Source organism: Marmota flaviventris, chromosome 8, assembly GCF_047511675.1.
Source record: "Marmota flaviventris isolate mMarFla1 chromosome 8, mMarFla1.hap1, whole genome shotgun sequence".
Lineage (NCBI taxonomy): Eukaryota > Metazoa > Chordata > Mammalia > Rodentia > Sciuridae > Marmota > Marmota flaviventris.
In genome coordinates, this window is record NC_092505.1 from 87,979,951 (window position 1) to 87,999,412 (window position 19,462).

Genomic DNA, 19,462 nt, shown 5'->3' on the forward strand with positions numbered 1-19,462 from the left:
TTTCCAGAATAAACTTTATTGGTTTCTTTTTCCGCTCACATCGTGTAAACAAACAACGAACTCTTCCCCACCCCCTCGACTCCCCCCCTCGGGCAGAAGAGGGTTAGAGCTAAGGAGGGGCCGAGCCTGCAATGCCCCGGAAGTAGATGTGCAACAGAACGGAAGTGAAATTGAGGCGAGGAGGCGGGGGAAGTGGGCAAAGCGTCCAACAGCGTGCTACTGCGCCTGCGCTATGCTTTTCCGCCCGGAGTGGGGGTGTCAGTGGGGCTGGGTTTTTGGCGTGTATCTGTTGATACTTGGTCTTCTGCAGTAGTGAGGGTGTTGTGTCATCCTAGGACAGCGTATGTGTCATATATTTATTTCTACAAGAGACGGGCAGGCTATGGTAGAGGTATAGAAAGGATTATTGGGAGCGAGTACGTTTATTCACTTTTATGCCCATAGAGGAAAGATTAGTTGGGGGAAAACGAAGAGACCGCGGTGACTAACCTCCGCTGTCAGTGGCTAACCAAAAGTGACTGTCGATTCTGTAAAGAAGGCTTATTACAGAGTTGCTGCGCGTCCTTCTACCAACATTAGTTTAGGTTGTAGCCTATCCCGAAGGTAGAACGCACTGCCACAGGCCTCTGCAAACCTTTGACTCGCTTTGGGAAGACTCTACTGTGCCCCCCGCTCTTTTTTTCTCCTAATTTGAGTTAATTTTTAGGATTCTCGTCTTGACTATTCAGAAAAATTTTTGTTTGTTTGTTTTCCACGTACAGTCAACAAGCTTCAGAAAAGCTATGTTGGCTATAGACTAGATTCTGGGTGTTTGGTGTCTCGGTGTTGCGTACCATAGCATTCTTTTTGTGTGAGAGTACAGTAATGGAATCTTTTGAGGTTACTGCTAAGGCTCCTGTTCTCTGAGTTTTCTCCCTCTAGTGGTCTTTTATTGTATTTGAAAAGGGGTAGAAGTGGTGATCAGAAGTCTGAGATAAAAGTTCTCCCGCGTCTCGTCCCCCTTGAATTTTTAAGGCCATAGGATTTGGAAGTGTCCCGCTCTAGAGATGTTACAGTCTACTCAGCATCCGAAGCAAAACGACCAATACCAGTCTTCTTGAACACGACATGTCTGTAACCCAGTCTTATATGAGACCCAATCCTCTGTGTGGTCATAGTTTCACTTGAGTGTATTTCTGTATTTCCTGTTTTTTCTTTCTTCCTAAGCACTGGTTTTCATCTCACACTCTAGGGTTTTATGTTTCTTGATATTTTTCTTGACCTAGTGTTTTTAGTAGTTTCAGAACATTGTGTTATTCAGGAGCAGAGAATTAAAAACAACATTGAATTGATAGTCAAGATAAATCTTAGGATCTTAAGGTAGTGTTTTCAAGCACAAAGTTCTAGGAAATATTAATAGCTAGTGCTTGGTGGGGAAAATTCGCGCCAAAGAAATTTTTCTTTCTAAACTTTATTTTTAATAAGTAAGATGATGCTGATTATATGATTTTTGCTATAAAATCATGTCTTAAAAGCAGAAAGTGCCATATCTGGTACTTGAATGTATGACATTTTTTTTTTTATCATATAGTGACGTAGTCATCTTAGTTTCTGTAAATGCACTCTTATGTATTTACACCATGACAAAATTGCCTAAAGATTTCTTGGAATGCATACCTGTTGTGAAGTAATGACTGACAGATTGTATATATGTTATTTACTGTTGTTTTGCAGTTGAAATGATTGGATGATACGTTAGGGGAGCAGGTAAAGAAAATTCAAGAAAGAAATGCCCTCGAAGAAGAAAAATTTACACACCTGTATATGGATTCCAGTGAGCCTTCCCCACATGCCCATGCAAGACCAGTGCCTTCCTCCGGACTAGGAGTAAACACGGGATAGAATGCATCCTCTTAAAAAGTACATGAAAGTATTTATTGGTGTGGGAATAGCATTTATTACTTAATTCACAGTCTATGCCTTTAGCTTCTTTAGTGATCGTTGATCTTACATGTTTCATCATATTTTAAGAAATGTTTGCAATTTTTTCCTCGTTTTCTTTTTTTGTGGTGCTGAGGATGAAACTCAAGGCCTTATGTGTGCTAGGCAAGCACTCTACCACTGAGCCACATTCTCTATCCTTCTTTTGAAATCAACTTTGTCTCATGTTAAATAGCCACTCCAGCTTTCTTTTGATTTGTTTGCATTTTATATCTTCTCCTATCTTTTTTTGTGTATTTAAAATGGATTACCTGGAGATAGCATATATTGTCTTTTTTAAAAGAACCTCCAATCTCTGCCTTTTAATTGCTGTATTTAGATGATTTGCATTTACTGTAATTATTGGTATAGGATTTAGGCTTACTATTTGTGATTTGATTTCTATTTGTCCCCTATGTTTTTGTTTTAATGTTCCTACTTTTCTGCCTTCTTTCGAAATAGCTGAACATTTTTAAACACTTTAAACACTTTATATATTGTCTTTTGGGGAGATAGACATATTTCTCCTTCTCCTCTTTCTTCTTCTCCTTCTCCTTCTGTAGTTGCTTCATGGGTTCTACTATACATAAATGTTCAAAGTGTACTTGTATTAATATTATACAATTTCAAATAAAATGTCAAAAGAATGCTTGCAACCATATATGCTTTCCATTGTCTCTTACCACTCCTTTGCTATACTCTTTCTATTATCGTTTCTCTTTAATCTAAAGAACTTTAGCATTGACAAATTTTATTAGTTTTCATTTTTCTAAGAACATTTTAATTTTACTGTAATTCCTGAGATAGTTTAGCTGATTATAGAAGACTGGGTAGCAGGGATTTTTTTTTTTCTTTTCTATCTCAGTACTTTAACGCTTTTCCCTCATCATCTTCAGGACCTGTCTGTGGTCATTCAAATAGGATGCAATTCGTTTTGGTTTTGTTTTTTTCTATATTAATTCAAGATTTAAATTTTTTTTGATTTTCAGTGATTTGGTTATATTCCTAGTTGTTATTTTCTATGATTTATTCTGTTTGGATTTGTTGAGTTTCTGAGCTTATAAATTTATGTAATTCAACGAATTTGGAAAGTTTTTAACAATTATTTTTTCAAATATTTTTTTCTTCCCCAATTTTCTTCAGGAATCTAATGACAAAACATTAGATGTTTTGATATTGTCCTACATGGCTTTAAAGCACTGTTAATTTTTTTCAACTTTCTCCTCTTTATTGTTCCTCATATCTGTCTCTACTGGATATTTTGTGTTAATCTATCTTCTAAGTCACTTACTTCTGACTCTTGATATCTGTTTTGCTACTGAACCCACCAAGGTATCTTTAAAATATTAGTTATTTTTCAATTCTTCATTTTTAAGTTAGATTTTTAACTAGGGTTTTTTGTTTGTTTGTTTGTTTTTGTTTTGTTTTGTTTTAATGATGATGTTGGGTGTTTTGTTCTTTTTTTGTGTGTGTGTGTACTGGAAACATGTATTTTCCATTCATTTGAGGTTTGTTAGACTTTACCTTAGAGACCACAGTTAGTAGCTGTTATAGTCTTTCTCTGAAAATGTCAACAATTGGGGCATCTCAGTATTGGCAAGTGTTGATTGTGGGTTTTTTTTTTTTGTTGTTGTTTGTTTTTGTTTTTTTAGAACTGAGCACATTTTCTTGTTCTTTTAATGTGTCAAGTAACTTTGGATTATAAAATTTGAATGTAATGTTGATTTCATTCTGGGTCCTCTTGTGGTCTGGATAATGCTAAAGTTTTGTTTGTTTGTTTTAGTAGGCAATCAACATGATTGAGTGAATCTTGTGATCTCATTTCAGTTTTCAATGCCTTTTCTATTCTGCTTTGGGCCTGCCCTGTGCATGTGTTACTTAGAGGGTAGTCTGATACTAGAGCTGTAATTTACATTTTAGTTCAAGTCTCAAAATCTTTGCTATATTTCTTCTGATTTGTTCAACATTTACAAACTCTGGGTGAGCTCCAGACTTGTGAAGGTTTCCATACAGAATTAGGGGATTCCCCCTTTACAGATCTTTCCTCTGGAAGTTCTCCATACCTTAGAGGCCCTTTTTCCTGGTTCTATTTTTCCAGAAAGATGTGTTTCCATTGTAGTTTTTGCCCCTACCTGCCATGCTGCTACTCTGCTGCACAGTTCCGTGAGTAGGGCCTTTCCTGGGGGGAAAAACCATGAGATTAAAAAAATAAAATATAGACAAAATTGGAATTACTGGTTGTACCTCCAAAGTTTTGACTACCTTCTGTGAACCATTCATTTATGTTTAATTTTCAGAGTCCTCACATAATTGCTGTTTTATTTATCCAGAGCTGTAGAGGAAGAATTAGGCTATTACACCATGTAGGAGGTGAATTATTTTAAAAATAGTTTATTTGTAATTTTTTAGTATGTGTCATACCACTAGATGTAGGAGAGCAATGTTGTTTTCCTATCAGTTAGGTGCCAGATGTATAACAGGGGCTCAATATTTGTTGAATGAATGAATGAAGTATTACATCAACTTTGCATTCTAGCATCAAATTCAGTGGGAAAAACATGTTGATATATGTACTAATTGTTAAAAATGGAACAGATCTATAATACAGATGGAAGTGTGGCACCAGAAGTCACCTGTAGTCATGTGTTGAAAATAAAATCTGCATTTCCCAACCATTAAGTGTCGAGTTCCCAGCGACTTAAACACTCAAAACTGCCCACCCAGGAATGCCACTTGTTGTGTTCCATGCGACAAAAACCCTCAGGGGTCACTCCAGGGGAACTGGGCTGTGCAAAAAAACGACACAAGAGACAGAAATACCTTTTTCTTTGGGGGTGCTGTGACGGGTCCTCTGACCTTAAGGGTCTGCAGAAAGAGAGAGAGCGCATTGACCCCTTTTATTGAAGAGAAGGCATTCAAATGAGGCAAGGGGTCAGGTTTTAAGGGGCTGAGTCTAGCTTCATGATGTCTGCTCTCAGCAGGTTGACTGACATCTAGGAAGGCCACACCCAAGGGCAGAGTAAGAGAAGAGGACACACAAAGGACATTTACATGGAACATTCTATCCCAAACAGGGCAAGGGGTAATATCACAAAGGAACAGGTGAGCGTAGCTTGATCTCTGGGGATGTAGGAAGGCATGCCCATGCATGAAGATACATTTGGTTGCATTATTTCTACCCTCAAGATCGGGCCTACCGTCTTCAGCAACTTAAGAGTAGCCAGATCATTGGAGTGTGGGGGGGATGACCAGCAGAGGTTCAACCAATCAGGAAAGGAAAAATGCTGGTCACGTGACAAGGTGGCCTCCCACAATTAAGTGCCTGAATATCAAAGAATGTGCAAGTTCATATAATTTCTTAAAAGTATGACCAAATTTAATACATTTTATTCTGGAGTGAAGAAATGGGTCATTTGCAAATAGTTTTTCTTTAACATAAGGTAGAATAAATTCCACAAGTAAAATTTATGAGTTTATTTGAGCTATCTAGTGAACTATTTATTTTCATGAATTCCTGTTTTCTGATTATCTGATTTACAAATGTCTTTTGTGTGCTGAGATTTTTATATGTTGCAGATATTTTTTATAGAGTGAAACTCTTAAGGAAAGAATAACCAGTTTTATTGTATTAAAAAAATAACATTTCCAAGAAAGCAAATTTTGACCTTGACCACAAAAGAGATTAATTTTCTTATGCTCAGTAGCAATGGTTGAAATTAATCCTGTAGTGTACTAATGCCCCAGTATAGCCCAAGGATTTGCATGCTGTAATTAAAATATTTCTAAGAAATAGCAAGACTTTTGTGTTTGAATCCTCTCATAGTTAATCAGCCAATTTTGTAAGTAGGGTAGGATAATGAGATTTGCAAGGAAAGGATATTTCAATGTGAGGTAATATAAAAATTTGAACTTAGCCAAGTGATTTTTAATGTACCCCCAAACAGAAGGACCTGAATATCAAAGAATGTGCAAGTTCATTTTTTCTTCTTTACTTTGGTAATTCAGTAGTATGAGTATACATTTCAGCAATATCTTTCCTGATATTTAGTATTACATGATAATAAGATAGAAACACTTTTGTTATTTAAGTATTGTTTTGACAAATGTACTTGTATAAAATCTTCACTCAAATGTTACTTTATTCTTTTTAAAATAATAAACATTTATTATAAAACAATACAAATATTTAAAGGGGGAAAAAGACTTCCTAAAATGTAAAAGGTAGTTATCATTACTTAGGCACAATCTTCCTAGTCTTTTTTCCCCCAATATACATACAGAAAATTTATTTTGTTATTTTTACAAAAAATAAATACTCTAAACAATGTAGAGACTGGAAAACAGTTAATAAAGTAATAAAAGGAGCAGGAATCTCTGCCTTCATAAAGCTTACTTTTTTTTTTTTTAAGGAAACATAATAAAGAAGCACATAGTATGTTAGGATCCTGGGAAGCTGGGGAGTGCTGATTATTAAAAGGATGGTCGGGGAAATCCATATTGAAGTATGAGTAAAGATTTGAAAGAAGTGTGGGAGTAAGCTAAGAGAATATTGGGATTAGTGTGGGGAGAAGAGTATGCTAGAATGATCATGTAAATCAACCTATAGCAACATGGCTAGAGCTCAAAGAGATAATGATGAGGGGAAAAAGCTGTTGAAGTAAAATGTAAATATAACAACACATTTTAAAAATAATTTTAAAGTAACAACAATAAATAAAATAATTTCTTGTTTCTGGGTATAAGTAGGAAAAGTATATAAATGTAGGAAAAACTTTGAACTTCTCATTACCTTTTGTAACTATTGATAATGTCAGAATTTTCAATTTTTACCAATGTGTTGAATTAAAAAACTAATCTTCTTTATCAATTTATTTTCCTTAAATTACTAGTGAGTTTCCTTTTTTGTTATTTTTGTTTTTAAAAATTTTAAGAGTTAAGGCTGGCTCAGCAGTCAAGCACTCGCCTAGTGCATGTGGGGCCCTGGGTTCGATCCTCAGAAACCACATATAAAAAATAAATAAAATAAAGGTATTGTGTCCATCTACAACTAAAAAATATTTTTTTAAAAAAAGAGTTAACACATGCACAACTACAAAGAATATAATTGTAGAGTATACAAAAACAACAACAATCATCAGTTCCCCCTCCCATCATATTTTTGGAGCCAAGCACATTAATGTTTTTTGTTATTCCAGGTACTAGTATAGTACTATTTTGTAATTTCTTGATTTAACTCTTTTATATAGACAGGTACGTACCCTTGCTTCTCCTCATTAATATAATCTCAGTATAATAAAACAGTTTTCAGTTAAGGATCAATATTTATATGACTACATTAATATTTTTAACCACAGAGCCAAGTAGTGCACACTTTTATTTATTGAAAAGCTTTTAATTTTTCTCAAAATAATGGCATAATTTATCACATGTATAATTTTTCTGTGTATCTGTTTTTTTTAAATTTGTTCAATTCTGTCATATTCCTTATACTAGTTTTCTTCCCCCAAATGCTCATAAGTAGTAGATAACCTATTAATTCTACTTCTTTTTTTTTTTTTTTCAGAGACCATATCCTGAAGTCTTTCATTCCTCCTGCTCCAGACTAGAATGATTTCTTTCTGTTCTCCTGCTGTTTGTCATCCGGACTTCCTTTTGCTATTTTCCTATGTAGAATCCTTGTTTCCCGGATCCTATCCTTTTCTCTTTCTTGATTGCTTCCTTATTTCAAAGGAATATTCTTTGAGTAGCTTCTTGAGAAAAAGTGAGTATGAAGTAAATTCCAGTTTGCAACTAAGGCTTTAAACAACTGGAATCCAATAAAAATGTTTTTGGGTATTCCACAGCTCAAAGAATTTACTCTTCCTTCGAGAGGATAGTGCTTTTATGAGATATTATTCCCATGAATAAGTTATTAATCAATTGACACTGAATTAATCAAAAGGCAGATTATCCTATCTGAACCTTGCCTAATCAGATGAGCCATTCAAGAGAGGATGAAACATTAAAGATTAAAGATTCTCTACTGCTAGCCTTAGGATGAAGCAAATTGTTTTGTCATGAGAGGAGGGGGCCAGATGGCAAGACTCTGAATATAACCACTAGTTGCCAAGAGCAGTCTTGGGCTTGGGCTGAAGGCTAGCAAGAAAACAAAGACCTCAGTCATACAACCTCAGACAACCAACTTCCATTAACAATCCCAATGAATTTGGAAAAGGGCTTGGAACTCCAAATGACACCATACACCCAACTGACACCTTGATTGTAGCTCTGTAATAGTTTGAGCAAGGAATCTAGCCACTCTGTGCTCAGACTTCTAATCCATGGAAGGTATGTGATAATAAATGGGTGCCTAAAATACTGATTATCTGTTATGCAACAATAGAAAAAGAGTGAACCTGTTGGGTATAGAATTCTATGAGGAAAATAATTTTCTGTATGAATTTTAGAGGCATTATTCCATCAGCTTTTAGCTTCCTATGTTGCTAATATGAAATTAGAAGCCATTCCGGTGCCTGTAATTTTGAGCCATTTGTGAGTAAATTTCATAACATATCCCTTTACCTTTAAATATTGAAATGTGTCTTTCCTAAAAACAAATATATTCATTTATATAACAGCACAATCATGAAAGTCTAAAAATTTCACATCATTACAGTATTTTCATTCTCAAACATTAAAAAATTCCACAAATTTTTTTATATAATTTCTTTTATAACTTTTTCTTTTTTGGTAGTTCTGAGAATTGAGCCCAGGACCTTATATATATGAGGAAAGTTCTATCACTGAGCTACAAACCCAGCCCTCTTTATAACATTTTCAAAATGATAAACCAAGATCCAATCCAGGGTTATACATTGCATTTTGTTTTTAATTTGGAACAGTTCCTCAGACCTTTTCCTTTTTTTTTTTTTTTTCTAAATCTTTCATGACATTGACATTTTGAAAACTATAAGCCATTTGTTTTGTAGACCATGTCTCAGTTTGGGGTTGTCTGATATTTCTGATATATTCCTAATTTTTTCTCACATCTCAGACTCTGTATATATACTGTAGCAGTAACTACATAAATGCTGTTTTCTTTCAATACATCACACCAGAAGGCACATAGTACCAGTTTGTTTCACTATTTGTGATATTAACTTTGATCACTTAACTTAGGTGATATCTACCAAAGTTCTCTACTGAAAGTTATTTTCCTTTTCACAATTAATAATTGGTATATGGAGAAAATCTTAATTATGTGATTGTTCTGTTCCTAAATTGTTTTCACCTGAAATATTAGGATTCTCTGATGATTTTTGCCTAAATCAATTGTCCCCTTTTAAAGACTTTAATCAATTGCTTCATTTGCTGATTTTCTCTGGAAGCACCTAGGATCTCTATTTTATATATACCAGAATTTTACAATTTTACAATTGGAATTTAATGATAGTGGTATATTGAATTTTCAACTTTATTACTAGGTTTTTAACTTTATAGAGCTTTTTTGTCTTGTTTTCTAATTGTTACTTTGAAAAAACACACACAACATTCTGTTCTTATATGCTATGGCTTCCCTTTTCTTACCAAGAAGTCTAACAAAATATCTGGATATTTTCCTTTATTCATTTTCTCTTATCTGAGCTGAGTCTTCCCACCACACCTCATTTTTTGGTTTGTTTCAGTATATTATTATTAGTTAGTTTTTCATCACTGTGACAAAATACCTGAGGAAAAACAACTTAAAAGAGGAAAGACTTTGGCATATGGTTTCAGTCCATGGCCAGCTGGTTGCATTGTTTCTGGTGAGGTAGTATGTCATAAAAAAGGAGCATGGTAGAGTGAAGCTGCTTATCTCAGGACAATCAAGAAGAGAGAAAGGAAGAAGTCAGAGACAAAGATTTGTCCTTCCAAGGTATTCCCCCAGTGAACTACTTTCTCCAACCACGTTCCATTTCCTTCACTTTTCATCACCTCCCAATAGTCCATTTAATTATGAAACCATAAGTGGATTAATCCAATGATGATCCCAGGACCTTCATGATCCAATCACTCTCCAAAAGTCTTACCTGTGCACATTGCTGCACTAAGGACCAGGTCTTCAAGATATGAGCCTTTGGGGGAACATTCCAGGTCCAAATTATAACACGCATTTTGTGTTAGAAGATTTCCTCAAATGTTTGGTTACCCAAACTGTCTATTTATATTGGATGTTTTTTTTTTTTTCTTTTCTATACTGGCAATTGCACCTAGAGCCTTGTGCGTGCTAACCATGTGATCTGTTGTTGAGCTCCATCCTCAGCCCCCATTTATATTTTAGAATGAGGCCCTAAAAAAGATGAATAGTATTATTTGACTAGTAGGCTGCATTGCACTGTGATGAGTTATTAGGATTCCTACAACTAGGGTACCTGGTTTATCCATATTTTGAACCTGGAAGAGGTTCAGTGAAGTGAATCAATGTCTTCTCTTTGGTTTTCATCTTAACTTATAGCATCCTCTTCTTTTCTGTTATTATCTCTCTGTTTTTAATCTTTCAGAAATTTGTTGATCTCTTTTCCTAATTGGTATTCTTAATTTTTCTCCTTTTCTTTCCAAGAGTCAATTTATCCAAGAGCCCAATTATTGCAATTTTTGGGTGGTACCTTGGAGGGAGAGAAATTGAACTATGGTCAGTATAACATCTATTCCTGGATACTTTTTCCTCCACATTTTTAAATTGGTGCATTATAGTCATACATAATGGTAGAATTTGCTGTTACATATTAGCACATGCACACAATATAACAATATAATTTTACCAATATCCCTCCCCAGCACTTCCTTCCTCCATCCCTTCCCTCCTCCCACTCCCTGGTCTCTTTCCTCTATTCTACTGTTCTCCCTTTGCTTTTCATGTGGATCACTGCCCCCTCCACCTTCCTTTTCCTTTTTCCTGTCTAACTTCCACATATGAGAGAAAACATATGACCCTTGACCTCCTGAATTTGGCTTGTGTGAGAAAAAAGACAGAGTTCCTGCCGGGTGAGAGGGGACCCAATGGGAGTTGCCCTGTTTCTGGCTATTTTTAACATATTTATTCTTTTTAAAGAAATTTAAAATTGGTTTTCTATGTTTTATCATCTCACCTAATCATCTGTTATGGTTTGAATCTTGAATATCCCCCAGAAGTCCATGACAAAGCCTTGCTTGCCAGCCTGTGATGCTATTGGGAGGTGGTAGGACCATTAGGAGGTGGAGAATAGTGGAAGTAAGTTAGACCATTGCGGGATGACCTTGAAGGGGATATTGGAACCCTGGCCCCTTTCTTCTTTCTTTATTTCCTGGCTGCCATGAGGTGAGTAACCTCCTCTTCTACTTGCTCCAGCTAGGATGTATTATGCTTCCATAGGGCCAAAGCAACAAGGCCAAGCAACCATGGACTGAACCTTTGAAACCATGATCCAAAATAAACCTTTCCTCCTTAACCATGATCCAAAATAAACCTTTCCTCCTTTAAGTTGTTTACCTTAGGTATATTGTCACAGCAGCAGAAAGCTGAGAAGCACAATACTATTCTCATGGGAATTTATTTGGAATTGGATTATATCTATAAGTTAATTTGTGGAGAAATGACATCTTTATAATACTGATTTTTCCATTCTAGGAATTCTCCATTTATGTCAAATATTATTTGATATTTCAGTAAATTACTACCAGGTTCTTCATATACAGAAGGTATGTTTCTTGTAATCTTATTGGTAGATATTTCATAATTTTGATTGCTATTTGGAACAGATCCCTACTCTGTTTTCTCCATTGTATTTTCTAAGTATAGAAAATAAGCTACCAATTAGTATATTTGTCTGTATCTTATCAGCTTGATGAACTCCTGCAAGTTCTGAAAAATGAAGTCATTTCTTCCAGAAAATTTTTATAAATGTAATTTGCAAATGTGTGTATTTTACAATAAATTGTAATGTTTAAGCCATTTTTCTAAGCTTGATGCATTTTGTTAGTAAATATAATTTATTTTGTTGTGTAATTAACCCATGAGATTTATTCTTTTTATCCAAATAAACATTATATATTAGAAGTTGTTGATGAAGATCAATTCACACACTTTAAGAAGTATTCCCTAATAAAAAAATTTGAAAAATTCTATTTTAAAATATTCAATACCTATCATAGTACTGGGTACCTGGTAGTAGTTCAATAATTATTTATTAAATGAATGTATTCAGCCCTCCCAGCTGTTTTATTTATTTATTTATTTTTTGCACTGTCTTAATTCTCTAAACCCAGACATATGGGGAACATTTTCTAAAAACTCTCCAATGTGAATATTTCATAATATCCCTGGAAACCCATATTAGTGTTTAACAAATCTCAATGTCAGGAAACTTCCTTACCCTAAGGCTATTTTGCTGTAGTTTAAGTCATTTCCTTTTATTCTTTCCTTAGTACTTCTAGAGAGCAGGTTACCATTCCTGTGTACAAACATGAGAAGAGCACTACAAGAGACTCAAAATTTAGTTAAAGGTTTGCTTAAAAATTTCTTTTCTTCTTTCTCTACCAAGATTCTATAAAATGAGGTTAATTAATTATGGCACCCAGAGGAAAAATAGGTTTATTTATTTCAGAAGATTAGAAAAACATGTCTCATAATTTTAGAGAAAGTTGATACTTAAGGATAAAGATGTTTATCTCACTCTCCTCAGTATTCTTTATACAAATGTTTTCCAAACTTGTCCAATCTTTAAATACAACTAAGGAACTTAATAAAAAAAAAAAAACTTTAGTCCTCACCTCAAGTGAATTGAATTGAAATTCTAGGTGGTGCTTGGAACAAACTTGCAATAAAATTAAACAACAACAACAACAAAAACCCCATAACTATAATTTTTCAGGTGAATGGCTATGTTCACTGATCATATACTAATGTCAGAATCTCATCTAAATAACATAAATATTGGTTACATTGAGCCATAGAGTATATTATTTTATTTTTATACACCCTTTGTGTTTTTGTTAAAATTACTCCATATTTTGTTTCATTTTAAGTGTATCTGTTACTAATTCTTCCCACACTCAGTCAACTATATACACAGCAACATCTGTCAGATGATTTATCTCTTACACTGTTTTTCCCCAGAGTCCTCCTTTCTCCTCCAGTTTGAAATGTTTTAGTTTAATCAACTTAGTTGCACAGTAGTTGCACTGATATTTAACTTTATGGGTATCCTATATCAAATCCCCTGCTTCTTGGATTTCTTGTCTTTTTCTTTTTCTTATCATCTCATTTTAATGAAGCTCATCTCTAGAACATCCAAAGAGAGGATGAGACATAAATTTTTGAGAACTTCCATGTCTGAAAGTATTTTTCTTTAGCATGCAATATGATTAGTAGTGCTTTAGTCTAGTAATGCTGCAACAAAAATTATACCAGGGGACTTAAAGAACAGAAATTTATTTCTCATGGTTCTGGAGGCTTGAAGTCTAAGGTCAAGGTGCCAATCACCAGGGTGTCTAGTGAAGGTCCACTTCCTGGATTGTAGACTGCTGCTTTCTTGCTGTGACCTCACATGACTAGGGGGAAAATGAGGAGACTGAGTGGGTTAGGGTCTCAACATATTAATTTGGAGAGGAAGACAACCCAATCCATAGGAAATAATTTACCTGATAACAGAATTAAGATAGAAATTGTATTCTCTGAGAATTTTGAGAACATTGCCTCTTTTTCTTTCTTTTCCCCTGGATGTGATGTTGTTGAGAAATCCTGTGCCATTCTTATCCTTGTTCTTTGCACATGACTCGTTTGTCCATTCTGGAAGCTTTTAGAATTTTCTCTTTATTCCTGGTATGCATGTGCTTTGGTCTGGATAATTTTTCATACATCTTGGTAGTAGCAAATTCTTTTATGAAGTTGAAGATTTGTGTCCTTTGGTACTGGGAAAAATTTCCTTTACTTATTTCCCCTTTTTATTTTCTTTGTTCTCTTTTCCTGAAATTTCAATTAGTTGGGAGTTTTAGCTTCTGAATTAAAACTCTATTTTTCTTTCTATTTTTCTCATATTAATCATCTATGACTTTTTGGGTAACTTTTTAAACTTTACCTTTTAATATGTCTATTGAATTTTTGTTTGGATGGTTATACTTTGATCATATTTATAATTTCCTAGGGCTATATTTATCTCATCCACAAACTCTTTGATGCTTCCATCAAAAAGTGGAGCCTAATAATCTTCCTCTTATGTATGGGCAGGATTTAGTGACTTGTATCTAATGAATAAGGGAAAAAAAGAGGAAGTAATGGTATGACTTTGGATAGCAGGTTATAAAGAACACTGTGGCTTTCTGACTGCTTTTTCTCTGGGTTATTTGCTCTGGGGAAGCCAGTTGCCATGTTGTGATACTATACAACTATTTTTATAGAGAGGTCTGTGTGTTGAGAAACTGAGGTATCCTGCCAATAGCCATGTAATAAACCATCTTAAAGAGAATCATCCGAATGTTTAGAAAACTGAAACTTAGCTAACAGCTTGACTGTAGTTTCATGAGAGACCCTGAGCCAGAACCACTTAGCTAAGTTGCTCCCAGCCAGATTCTTGACTCAGAAATTGTGTGAGATCATAAATGCTAAAAGTTGGAACTTTGGGGGAGTTTGTTTTACAGTAACAGATAGCTAACACATCGTACTATTGAGTATTCCTTTTTAAATTCAACTTTATTTTTAACTATACATACTAATATAAAATTATACATATTTATGGATGCCATGTAATTTTCTGATACATGTATACATTGTATAATGTTGTAAACACATTTTCTCAAACATTATTTCTTTTTGGTAAAAATATTTGAAATCCCTTTGTCTAGCTTTTTGAAATATACTTTTATCTGTATCCATCCTACTTAGCACCCATTGATCAAGCTTTTTCCATACCTCCTCTCATGCCCCCTACCCAGTTCATAATAGTCATCATTCTAAGCTTAACTATGAGATCAACTCTTTTAGATTCTGCATGTGAGTGAGATCATGTGGTACTTGTCTTTTGCACCTGGCTTATTACTTCTGCTTCCATCTATGTTGTTTCAAATGTCAGGATTTTATTCCTTTCATGGTTGAATGGTATTTTGTGGTACAAATGTACCACATTTTCTTTATCCATTCATCAGTTGATGGACCCAGTGTTCCTTTTTATAGTATTGTGTTCTTGTTTCATAGATGACCTACCTTCTTTTATTTCTTTGGGTGTAAATAGTCTTTATTTTTAAAAGATTTCTTTTGCTCACTGAATTAATTCCTTAGACTAACTGACATAATACCTTTATTTTATTTGTTTATTTTTATGTGGTGCTGAGGATCAAACTCAGTGTCTCATACATGCTAGGCAAGCACTCTACCACTGAGCCACAACCCCAGCCCTCCTTAGACTGAGTGCTGAGTTCCTTCCTTCCTTCCTTCCTTCCTTCCTTCCTTCCTTCCTTCCTTCCTTCCTTCCTTCCATCCTTCCTTCCTAGTTAGTTGACAAAAAGTCAAAGATAGAGAAGAGCATACAGATTCTGGAAGTGAGGTGGGAGGATAGGACACAAATGAATGGCAAATGCCTGTTACAGGAGTCAAGAAAGATAAAGTAGGAAGAAAAGAGAAATATCTCATAATAGAAAGATAGCTATTAATATATTCTAGAGATTGGTTGATTTGGCTCACTCATAAATCAAGGGAAGCATTAAGTATATAAAGTCTTTCTACCTGATTTAATCAACTATTATCAGCACTCAAGTTCATTAATTCACACCAACTTTGGCAAAGACTTCCTTTTCTGTACTAGAAATTGAATTCAGGGGTACTCTACCACTGAGCTACATCCCTCTCCCTATTTATTTATTTAATTTTATTTTGAGACAGGAGGGTCTCTCTTAGTTGCCCAGGCTGGCCTTGAACTAGGAATCTTCTTGACTTATCCTCTGGAGTCACCGAGACTATAAGTGTGCACCATCACATCTGAATCTAAAGATTTCTAATAGAGTATACATTAGAAGTACTCAGTGATAGCCAGGCACTGTGGTGCAAGTTTATAATCCTAGTGTCTTGGGAACCTGAGGCAGGAGAATCTCAAGTTTGAGGTCATCCTCAGCAAGTTAGTGAGGCCTGAAGTAACTTAATGAGACCATGTCTCAAAAACAACAACAAAAAAAAGGCAGGAGTGTGTGGTACTGGGGATGTAGCTCAGTGATAGAGCACCCCTGGGTTCAGTCCCTGCAAAAAAAAAAAAAAAGAAGAAGTAATCAATGGTAGTTCTATATGGTTTTACTTGAATTTTCCTGTTCCTAATGCTGTATGATGAGTAAAACAAGATGTTACAAGACCATGTTAAGAAAACCTACGTATTTTTGTACAATAAATGGACTTAGCGTTGAATTAATCTAATAGTAGTTTTCAAAGTTAAAGGTCAGTAGAATCTTTGTGGACCCCATCATGAATTATCTATAACCTTGAGTAAATTTTTTAAAATTTAGGAGGCACTTTTATAAAATATGAATACTTATTAAGCCCATCTCAAAGTATAACAATTTAATGAGGAAAGGTGCTTAGAATAGTGTCTGGCATAGTGATCCTCTTCTTCCTTCCTCTTCTCCTTCTCCTTCTCTTCTACCTTTTATTTCTTCTTATTATCAATGTATTGCATGAACCTTGAGTCTATCTTGGAGATCTTGAATCTACTTATTTTTGTCTTGTTGTTTTTGGTACTAGGGATTGAGTCCAGGGGACCTTGACCACTGACCTACATCTCCAGTACTATTTATTTATTTACATTTTGAGAGAGGGTCTTACTAAGTTGCTGAGGCTGACCTCAAACTTGGATCCTCCTGCCTCAGTCTCACTAGGCTCTAGGGTTACAGGCCTGTCCTACAGTGTCTGGTTTTCTACTTTGGATTGTTGGACAATTTCATAAGACTCATATGTATTCTAGTGAATTAAGTTATGAGATATTGACACCCACATTTGTAAGGCATAATCAGATCTGTCACTTGGAGACTTGATTTCCTGTAACACACTTAACTCACACAATAAAGTCTTATAGAAAGCCTAGTATGTGAAAAAAATGTGTCAAAATATGACATATTGTTCATAATCTAGAGGAAGAGGCAGTCAATTAGAACATTGAACTTCCCACTGTTATAGGCATTCTCAATTGGTTGTAGAAACTTGAAAGGGGAGTTCAGATATAGTTAGGATGGTCACTGAAAGGCTTGGTGAAAGCAAAAGCTTTTGAAAAGAATAGACTCTGTGGTGTGTGTGGGGGGTGTGGGGGGACTGGGCCATGATTGCTCATGTAAAGAATCACATCTACCACCTGTAGAGGTATGACCAGCAAGTAGCTGAGTATATAATCTAAGAACTTACTATGCATCGAAGTTATAACTTTGAAAACATGTGAGTGTTCAAAGACCAAAATATAGTTCTTGTGTGTATAAGAGTAGCAAATTAAATCTGCACTTGGTATCTGAGAATTGTCAAATCAGCAGAGAAGAAATACTCTCATAGCCCTTTGTTAAACTCTAAGTATTTCTTTAATAATCTGCCAATGTTTATTGAATGAAGAAGTAAATAAATAATAAAACTTGAGATGTGTTCAGGAGTCACAAGTTTTATTTCTCTTTCCCAAATATTACTATCTCTCTATTCCCTGTGGTGCTTCAATATTTATGTGGTAATGCAAGCATTCCTTTCATTTAGCCCTTCTAATTGTTTGCTGCCATCTAGTGTAGTATAGTTGAGGTTGTGATGCTGGCTTATTTGTGTATATGGTTTCTACTTTTATTTTTTTATTAGTGCCTTATAATTATGCTGTTTTTTAATTTATTTTAGTTATACATGGGCACAATATCTTTATTTATTTATTTTTATGTGGTCCTGACGATCAAACCCAGTACCTCACATGTGCGAGGCCAGCACTCTGCCACTGAGCCACAACCCCAGACCATAGTGATGCTGGATTGAACCCAGTGCCTCATGCATGCTACACAAGCACGCTACCACTGAGCCACAACCCCAGCCCAATGTTGCTGTTTTAATGAAAATGATATTTTGTTGATTTTTGAGGGGTACTCCCATTCATAGTGCATTTAAAAATTTAAAACATAATCAAAATTTCAATAAAAAGTGGGACAGTGCCATGTGATGGTCTATTTAATAGATGACTTTTGAGATTAGATACTAGGTGTTAAAGTTAAGTCACTGAAAGAAACTGTATAAAATTTAAAAAATGGTGGATCCAGTAAAGTAATTAAAATAAAAATGGTGGATCCAGTAAAGGTAATTAAAATAATTTTTTAAATATTAGAAATACTCTAAGGTAATACAATGGAATGTGTGCAATTTGTTCCCCTGTGAGTTGTGTCCTGGGCTCCTTTACTCTACCTGCTCAAAGTTCATTAATGTTTTCCTCATGATGAGTTTTCAAATGTAAAAATGAGATAGATAGATCATATTATTTATTAAAAAATTTTTAAAAACCCTAAGTAAAATAAGATCAGAAAATATTTAATTTATTCACTGGGTTTTGTTGGTACTATGGTCTGAATGTTTATATTCCCCCCAAATTTGTGTTAAGACAAAATCTCTAGTGCAAAAGTATTAGGAGCTGGATCTTTTAGGATGTGATTTGGTCATGAGAGTAGAGCCCCCATGAATGTGATTAGTATTCTCATAAAAGAGGTGTAAGGGAACTTGTTTGATCCTTCTATCTCAGGACATATAAAAGGTACCATTTAGGGAGGAACAAGCCCTCAACAGATACCAGATTTTCTGGGGCCTTGATCTTGAGTTTCCTGGCCTTCAGAATTATGAGTAATAAATTTCTGTTGTATACAAATTACTACTTAGTTTAAGCTATTTTGTTATAGTAGTCTGAATGGAATAAGACAATTGTCATATATGTCTATCATAATGTTATTTTCTCTTTCCCTCCCCTCTTCCCTTTCTTTTTGTATTCTGTAATAAGGAAAATATGTTTTTATTTTGTGGTTCTGAAAGAAATGTTAACTGGGTAGGTTTGCCATAGTATAATTCCTAGACTTTTAAAGCAAAAGCAAAATTAAGTTGTGTTTAAAGCCAGCCCTTGCCATGAAGGAAAGGATTCTGGATGGAGGACTTTCTGCCCTTCCAGGGTTTCTCAGAAGAAACCCTGAGAGCCACCAAATTAGAATTGGGATGGTAGAATATTTTATCTGTTACCCCACCCCACCCATTTTTCTTTCCCATTTCTACCATTAAAATCATAAATTCTTTTTTTAAAAAAATTATGTATTCTAATTTGTTATACATGACAGCAAAATGCACTTCAATTCATAGTATACATGCAAAGTACAATTTTTCATGTTTCTGGTTGTATTCAATGTAGAGTTACTCCATTTGTATCTTTATACATGTACTTAGGGTAATGATGTCCATCTCATTCCACCATCTTTCCTACCCCTTTCCCCTCTTTTTCCCTCTCTCCCCTTTGCCCTAGCTAAAGTTCCTCCATTCCTCCCA

At 34.8% G+C, this 19,462-nt stretch overlaps 1 long non-coding RNA gene across 1 annotated transcript; it reads left to right on the top strand.

Annotated features, from left to right (window-relative positions):
* Nucleotides 1–256: 256 nt before the first annotated feature.
* LOC139706788 (uncharacterized) lies at nt 257–7,797 on the top strand. The gene is made up of 3 exons (XR_011708434.1): nt 257–341; nt 1,714–1,899; nt 7,523–7,797. It is a non-coding gene; the product is annotated as an uncharacterized lncRNA (long non-coding RNA).
* Nucleotides 7,798–19,462: the final 11,665 nt, after the last annotated feature.